At 39.3% G+C, this 8,974-nt stretch overlaps 1 long non-coding RNA gene across 1 annotated transcript in view; it reads left to right on the top strand.

Annotated features, from left to right (window-relative positions):
- Positions 1–272: 272 nt before the first annotated feature.
- The window catches only part of LOC139018236 (uncharacterized), a 32,035-nt gene continuing 23,333 nt past the window's right edge, over positions 273–8,974 (top strand). Inside the window, exons 1-2 of the long non-coding RNA XR_011472898.1 lie at positions 273–366; positions 1,959–2,052. This is a non-coding gene — a long non-coding RNA (uncharacterized lncRNA). The remainder of the gene's footprint in view (positions 367–1,958; positions 2,053–8,974) is intronic.

Genomic DNA, 8,974 nt, shown 5'->3' with positions numbered 1-8,974 from the left:
GCCGAGGGGGCGGTCGTTTGAATTCGGTGCCTTAGAGCTGATCTTAAACATCATTTTATACCTTCAAGAACCAATTACTTAATGTCTCTTCCGTCTTTTCCTTCCCCGACCCCCTCCCAGACTCCTTCATTCCGGTACTGCGTGGACGGAAAGCCCCGGGTAGCCGCCACCACGTCCCCGGCTAGCGAGAGGGAGCGTAGAGAAGGATTCCTCCCAACTGTTTAAATCCAACGGCTCCTGCTGCCTCTCTCCAGAGCTAGACCCAACCAGCCTAGAGGGCTGGGCTACGGAAACACTAGTATTTTCATTTAAGTGGATATGAAGAAAGAACAAATAAGTACGGGGGCAACCACGATCTTTATAAAGGTACCATTCCTGCAAAAAAAAAAAAATATTAGCCTTCAGAGCAAAGGTTGTATTCGTATTGTTTGCTAAAATTTTATGTTTAAAAAAACCTAAGTTCTAGCGGGAGGGGTGGTGTCACGATTTAGAGATTCATTCATGTATGACTTGGCTTCGGGCGTTGGGAGCGGTGGGCCCAACTGCCAGGAGCGCGAGCTGCCGTGATAAGATGGCTCCTCGCGCAATAGGTGAAGTTTTAATAAGGCAGCGAACAGGGGAAAGATCAGCCCTCCTTCCCTCTCCTTCCCCGCTCCGGCCCCCCAGACACTCTGCGAGCAGGGGGTCTTGTTTGCTTAGCGTATCATGCTGTCTCATCGCACAGTGCGTGGCCAGAGTAGATGCTCAATAAATTATTTTGCTAAACAATTGAAAATTCAACTCCCTCGAGTTTCTAATGTAAAAGAGCTCATAAAATTGAACATTAAGATGCTCCCCCCCACCACCACCCAGAACTCTTATTTGAAACTTTTAAGTGGGAAAAAAAAGTAGAAAAAGTCCTTTCTTCCATAAAGTTCAAAAATGTCAGTATTGATGTTCCTTGCTGAAGGTATCTCACCCCTTCCCCTTACACATCCCCTTGGGGACACCACCATCGCACTGGTAACTCAGCCCCCAGTCTGGAGGCTCCTACTTAAATTCCTCTTCAGTCACTCTTCACTCTCCGGTCCCTTTGCAAGTCTTGCCAATGCAACTTTGCAAATTTACCCTAAATTTTGTTCCGCTGTCACTGCCCTAGTCCAAGCCGCTACCATTTTCCGCCTGGATTGTAACCGCCTCCTAGGAGATGTTCCTGCTTGCACTTGTGTCCTACCTGCAATTTTGCAGAGAGCTGCAAGAGGGGCCTTTTAAAGTTATGAATCGGGTAGTGTTATCTCCTGCATAGGGATCCATTGCAGTTAGAACAATGATTAAATTTTTTAATGCGGCCCGAGGACCCATCCGGCGTGGCCTGGCCTGCCTGTCGCCCTGGCTTTTCTAATCGGTCACTATCTTCCACACTTAAGGTCTAGCCACAGTCAAGCAGGCGTTTCTGTTTCACACACAAGGACAGATTTCTTTACACGAGCTTTTCTCTGCTGCCTGTGCCCCAGAATAGCTACTAGGGCCCTTCAGGTCTCAGTCCAAATGTCACTTCCTCAGTGAGGTTTTCCCTGGCATCTAAATCTGCCCCCCAAATTTGCACACACATATACCACCACCTTACCCTGCTTTGTTTTTCATACTACGAAACCTATTATTTGTGTATTGCTTTGTGTCTAAAAGAAAAGTCATTAAAGGGAAAGAGAGCGATAGCCTGACTGGTTTGGTTCTAAGTTCCAGTTCTGCCCTTTCCTTGCTGTGTAATCTTAGGCCAGCTGTTCTTCCTTTTTGTGCCCTCAGTTTCCACATGTGTAAAACGGGAATAATTCTAGTTTGTACTTCATAATGTTTTTATAAGAATTAGTGGATTAATACTTGTAAAGCACGTAAACTGTCTCAGTACTTGTTAAATAAATGTTGGCTATTATTATAATTAATATTATTTTTTATTATTATTGTCTATCTTCCTGTATTAGAACATAAGTTCCAGGAAAGCAGGAACCTTGTCTCTCTTGTTCACTGGTGTATCCTCTGCATATAGAACAGTGCCTGGCAAATAATAGGTGCCGAGTAAGTATTTGTTGAGTGAATGAATGATTGATGCACTGTGAAGTGGAGGAATGAAGTAACAATGGCAAGGTGTGACCCAATTACAGCAAATACTTCTTGCTTTTATATTCCAACTGCCCTTATCGGCCCCGAGCCAATCACCCGGATTCATTTAACTGCTAGCCTACCACCTAATCTTTTCATCATCAACCACAGTTAAATAACATCAACATATAATCAGTTCACAAAATTAAAAAGCTTTGACTTAAATGGTCTGAAAGTATTAATAAGGAAAAGAAAGTAAACACTATTTTTATTTGTGATTTTAACGTGCTAATAAACGAAACTATAAAGCCTTTGACTTAAATGGTTACTTAGATTCCATTTATAAGTGAGAGCATGTCACATGCTTTTCTCGGACTGGCTTATTTCACTTAGCATAATACTCTCCAGGTCTCTCCATGCTGGCTCAAAGGGTAAGAGAGCCTTTTTTTTAATTTAAATATATTTTTATTGATTTCACAAAGGAAGGGATAGGGAGCGAGAGAAAGAAACATCAATGATGAAGGAGATCCTTTTTTGCAGTTGCATAGTGTTCCATGGTATAAATGTAACACACCCTTTTACCCATTCACCAACTGATGGGCACTTGGGCTGTTTCCAGATCTTAGCTCTTGTAGATAGCCCTGCTATGAATATAGGGGTGCATAATTCTTTCTGATTCGTGTTTTCAGAGTCTTAGGATATATACCTGGAAGTGGGGTCACTGGGTCCACTAGCAGTTCCATATTTAATTATTTGGGGAAACTCCACTTTGTTTTCTGTAGTGGCTGTGTCAGTTTGCATTCCCACCAGCAGTGCACTAGGGTTTCCTTTTCTCCACATCCTCGCCAGCACTTGTCATTTGTTGATTTGTTGATGGTAGCCATTCTGACAGGTGTGAGGTAATACCTCACTGTTATTTTAATTTGCATCTCTCTGATGATTAGTGATTTTGAGCATTTTTTCATGTGTCTCTTGACCATCTATATGACCTCTTTGGAGAAGTGTCTATTTGGGTCCTTTGCCCATTTTTTAATTAGATTGTTTGTCTTCCTTTTGTTTAGTTGTATAAGTTCTTTATATATTTTGGAAATTAACCCCTTAACAGCTATATCATTGGCAAATATTTTTCTCCCATACAGTGGGATCCCTTTTCATTATGTTGATGATTTCTTTTCATATAATCTCACTTATATGTGGAATCTAATGAACTGACAAACAAAATAAATCGGGAGACATGAAGCATGGAACAGACTGATGAATCTTACAGGGAAGGGGGATGAGGGTGGGGCTCGGGAAGAGATTAATTAAAGAATGTATATGCATATAAGCATAATTACAATAGTGTGATAGGCCTGGTGGGGGCAGGGGTAGGGTGGTAGGGGGCAATGGGGGGCGGGAAGAGAGGGACATCTAGCCATGGCCTGTTTGGTTCAGTGGTTAGAGCATCAGCCTGCAGACCAAAGGGTCATAGGTTCCATTCCCGGGGCATGTACCTCCCAGGAAGGCAGCCAATTGATGTCACGTACATGTTTCTCTCTCATCCCCTCCCTCCCTCCCTCTCTCCCCTTTTTCCCTTTCCCCCTCCTCCCTCCCTTCCACTCTCTAGAAATCAATGGAAAAAATATCCTCAGGTGAAGATTTAAAAAAGGGGGGGGGGGGAGATATCTATAATACTTTAACAATAAAGATAAATTAAAAAATAAATGGCTGCTTAGGAAAAAAAAGGTGAAATATAAGTTTACTAAAAATTTAAAATTCACTTTATCAGCTACCTTTGCTGGCAAAAAAAAAAAAAAAATCATATAACCTCTGAAGAATTCTCATTTTAAACCAATTACCACAGAAATCTTCTTAGGCCTTTAATTTTGCCTACTAGTCCTCTTACACATCCCTAATTCTTTATTTTCCCACTCTGCAATAATATAATTCCTACATTCCTCTCTCTCCTTAAATCTACATGCATCTTTCACCCTCTTTCCCTTCCCCGTCCTCTCCCAGGAGTAGATGATATCCTGCTTTTTCTGGGAAAATGAAAGCTTTAAACAAGAGCTCCTCATCTGCTCCCAGACCTTTACCCTTTTCTGGATCCCAGTCCTTCTGGGTCCCACTGGCATCCTGCTATATTTTCTATCTCATAATCTATTAATATATCCCTTTAAGATCATTCTTAGCAGCTTTTGGATATGGTGTAGTATATCTTAATCTTAATTGCTTCTTCATTTTAATATGAAAATATTTTAATTTGATGTGAAGAGGATGTTTTACTTAATAACTGTGATAGCAAAACAGATTATTCTTACAGCAGAATGTAATGTAGTAATTCGAGCTACAAAGCCAATACAAATACTACATCCAGTTGAATTGAACACCCAAAAGGAAAACAAGTAACCATAGAAATCTTAAGAAGAAAATTTAAGAGACTATTTATACAACCTAGGGTTTGTAAAGAATTTCTGATCAAGGCAGAACATCTGAGAGCTATAAAAGAAATCATTTTTAAAATTCATCTATATATACATGTAATTTTATGGCAGAAGATATCAAAAGCAAAGTCAAAAGATAAATGCCAGATTAGCAGGTAAATTTTGTAATGACTGTAACATATAAAGGGTTACGACTACCACTATTACTGCTAAGACACATATATAAAAAATACAAACAACCCAATAAAAAAACTGAGTGATGAATATAAATAGGCCATTCAGAAAGAGCAATTCTAAATAGATAATAAACATGAAAGACATTCAACCTCCCCATTAAGAAAATGAAAGTAAACTAAAAATTATCATATTTCAGCATTAGCTTGGCAACAATTTTAAAAAATTTATACAGTTGGGCTTGGCCAGTGTGGCTCAGTGGTTGAGCATAGGCCCATGAACTAGGAGGTCATGGGTTTGATTCCCGGTCAAGGGCACATGCCTGGGTTGTGGGCTCAATCCCCATTTGGGGGCAGGGATTCTCATCATTGATCTACCTTTTTTTTAAAAAAAAATATATTTTCATTAATTTTTTTACAGAGAGAGGAAGGGAGAGAGAGAGAGAGAAACATTGACGAGAGAGAAACATCGATCAGCTGCCTCGTGCACATCTCCTACTGGGGATGTGCCCGCAACCCAGGTAAATGCCCTTGACTGGAATCGAACCTGGGACCCTTCAGTCCGCAGGCCGACGTTCTATCCACTGAGCCAAACCGGTTTCGGCTACCTTTTTTTTTTTTTAAATAAGGAGCTATTGTTAAGGTTAAGACATACTACATCATATCCAAAAAATATATTTCTTAAAATATATTTTTAATAGATTTCAGAGAGGAAGGAAGAGGGAGAGAGAGATAGAAACATCAGTGATGAGAGAAAATCATTGATTGGCTGCCTCCTGCCCTCCCCTGACTGGGGATCAAGCCCCACTATCCGGGCATATGCCCTTGACTGGGATCAAACCTGGGACCCTTCAGTCCTCAGGCTGATGCTCTATCCACTGAGCCAAACTGGCTAGAGCTTAAAAAGAATTTAATATAGTTGGGGTGGGGGAGGAGATGGAGGAGAGTAAAGGGGATAAATGGTGATGGATAGAGACTTGGGGTGGTGAACACAATACAGTGTACAGATGATATATTGTAGAATTGTGCACCTGAAATCTGTATTAACTTTGTTAACCAGTGTCACCTCAATAAATTTAATAAAAAGGAAAAAATTGCCCTAAAAAATAAAATACAATTAGAAGGGGATGGGAGAAAAGGGGATCTAGTCAGACAATAGGGAGGCATTGACTCCATTTCCTTCACAGTAAAAGTTAAAGATGCTCACAATGAAACCTACAAGGCTCTCCTCAAACTAGTTGACCTGTCATTTTAATATATATATGTGTGTGTGTGTATGTGTGTGTGTGTGTGTGTGTATATATATATTTTATTGATTTCAGAGTGGAAGGGAGGAGAGAGATAGAAACATCCCCCTACTGGGGATTGAGCCCACAACCAGGGCATGTGCCCTGACCAGAAATCAATTTCTCACCAGAAATCGAACCCAGGATGTCTTGGTCCAATGGAAGAAGCTCAACCCACTGAACTACACCAGCTGGGCTAGTTGATTGGGCCCCTCTAGGCTACAAGCCTTCCTGTGTTGTTTGATTGTAGCTCCTGCCTTAGGGCCCTTGCATTAGCTATTTCCTTGGCCAGTAGGAATAATACTATTGCCTGTATTATTCAAGTCTTTGTTCAAATGAGGTCAACCAACCATGCAGCCTTACTTAAAGTTGCAGTCCTCCCACTTTGTCCTGTAACATCCTGCACTCGTTATTTCCCTTGTCCTGCTCTACTTTCTTTTTTCATGTAGCACATATCATTTTCCATGATCCTATATAATTTAATCACATTTATTATTTCTTTCTCTACCTTGTTTTCCAAATGGGTGAATAACTGAATGAATGAATGGGTGAATGAGTTTTAACAGGAAAAAAATCATATTTTGCTCTAAAAAGTATTGCTTTCATCTTTTTATATTTTAAAGGAAAAAAAGTAATTTACATTCTGCTTGTCTGAAATTTAGATTTGAAATAAAGATACACCAAAGCTCAGATTTCTTTTTAGGAAAGAATCTCTAAATGAAAAATCATGTGATTATCAGGCTCTGCATGTCCCTCAGGATTCTCATTCAGTCAGCCCCACCACAAACTAATCACAACTCAGTTTAATCCATTTTTCCCCAATTCTAATAAATTCCCTCATTGACAATGTTAACCAGCCTGCAAAATTCAAAAATTTTGCTTGAAAATGTTTCTTTGAGGCTTTAATTAAGAAAATGGAGGAAAAAAACCGTTGGTCACAAGTCATAGGTCACTTTGAAAAATAAATAAATAGCCCTAGTTGGTTTGGCTCAGTACTCTTGACTGAAATCAAACCCGGGACCTTTTGGTCCACAGGCCAACGCTCTATCCACTGCAGGCTCCTCCCCTGCCTGGGCCCTGGTCTGGTGCAGGAGGCAACCAATGTTTTCTCTTTCTCTCTCTCTTCCACTCTCTCTCAAAATCAATGTAAAAATATCGTTAGGTGAGGATTAAAAATAAATATAAATAATGGCATCATTTAAAAAATTTTAACCTGAAAATTACCAATTTTCTAATATGAAAAGTTGGTGCTTTAATCTGTTTTGACTAGTGAAAAGAACAAGAAAATAAGGTAGCTTGTTTTCTACTAACCAAATCCTGATTTTAAATTAAGACATTCTGCCTGGTGGGTGTGGCTCAGTGGTTGAGTGTTGACCTATGAAGCAGGAGGTCGTGGTTCATTTCTCAGGGCACAAGCCTGGGTTGCAGGCTTGATCCCCAGTGAGGGGCATGCAGGAGGCAGCCGATTAGTGATTCTCTTATCATTTGTTATTCTCTCTCTCCCTCTCCCTTCCTCTCTGAATCAATAAAAATATATTAAAAAGAAATAAAATAAATGAGTACATTCTGGGGCCCAGAGAGATGAATTCCTGGAGATAAATTAAATTTGCTGATGGTCCATGCTAGATTACTGGCTAATATAGTTTAACCAGCTCTTACCTAATCTGAGCTCATGGCTACCTCACTAGCTGGCTAATACAATTAAAAATAAACATTAAGAAACAGTTCAAACTTAACTAAAGTATAGAAAATAAAGGTATAGAAAAAGATACTCCAGGCAAATTCTAAACAAACTTTATGTAGCAATATTAATTACAAAAGTATTCTTTAAATAGAATAGCATTAATAAGGACATTAATAGGGTCATCTTGTTGCATCACAAAGAAAACTCCACTAGGAAAATATTACAATCATCAACACATGCAACTATGTAACCACATGGTCTGGAAAAATATAAAACAAAAATAATTAAAGGAAAAACACAAATCTGCAATTGTGGGAATTTTTAACACAACTTCTCTCAGATTGATAGATCAACAACTTAATATTGATGAATTGTGTGTATAGATATGTATAGTTATTGCATTTATATATGCATAAAATCCTTTTAACAAAAGAAGAGAATGAAAAAGAGCATCCTTGCCTTTTTTCTGATCTGAAAGGGAAAGCTTTTATTTTATTTTATTTATTTCAGAGAGGAAGGGAGAGAGAGAGATAGAAACATCAGTGATGAGAGAGAATCATTGATTGGCTGCTTCCTGCATGCCCCACACAGGATTGAGCCCAAAACCCAGGCATGTGCCCTGACTGGGAATCGGACTGTGACCTGGTTCATAGGTCAACGTTCAACCACTGAGCCACACTGGTGGGCCGGGCAGGAAAGCTTTTTTTTTTTTTCTCCCCTCCCTTGACAATCCCCTGGCCTCCCCTACCCCTCAGTGGCTTATGTCCATTGGTTATGTTTATATGCATGCGTACAAGTCCTTCGGTTGATCTCTTGGCAGGAAAGCTTTTAACTTTTTACTATTAGGTATGATGTTTACTGAAAGTTTTGGATGCACTTTATTCAATTAAAAATATCTTACAATTTTTAGTTTGCTAAATGGATGGTGAATTTTATCAAATACTTTTCTGCATCATCTAATCTGTTAGTGTGTTTTAGGATATTAATTTATTTGTTTAACTATCACCTGACCTTTAATTCCTGGAATAAACCCGTTCTTAAACATAATAAATATACTGCAGGAATCAGTTCACTTAGATTCTATTAGGACTTTTCATCTATGTTCATAAATGAAATTGGCCGATTACTTTCTTTCCTTTTTCATAGTGTGCTTTTTGGAGACTGGTATCATAAAGTTTGTATCATAAAATATGTGGGGGCCCTGGCTGGGTAGCTCAGGTGGTTAGAGTATCCTGATACATTAAGGTTGTGTGGGTTTGATCCCCGGTCAGGGCACATACAAGAATCAACCAATGAATACATAAATAAGTGGAGCAACAAATCAATGTTTCT

The sequence above is a fragment of the Myotis yumanensis genome, unplaced genomic scaffold, assembly GCF_028538775.1.
Source record: "Myotis yumanensis isolate MYYU_CA2020_CCGP unplaced genomic scaffold, mMyoYum1.0.hap1 SCAF_10, whole genome shotgun sequence".
Classification (NCBI taxonomy): Eukaryota; Metazoa; Chordata; class Mammalia; order Chiroptera; family Vespertilionidae; genus Myotis; species Myotis yumanensis.
Note: the sequence above shows the minus strand (reverse complement) of the source record. Positions and strands in the feature narration are given on the sequence as shown.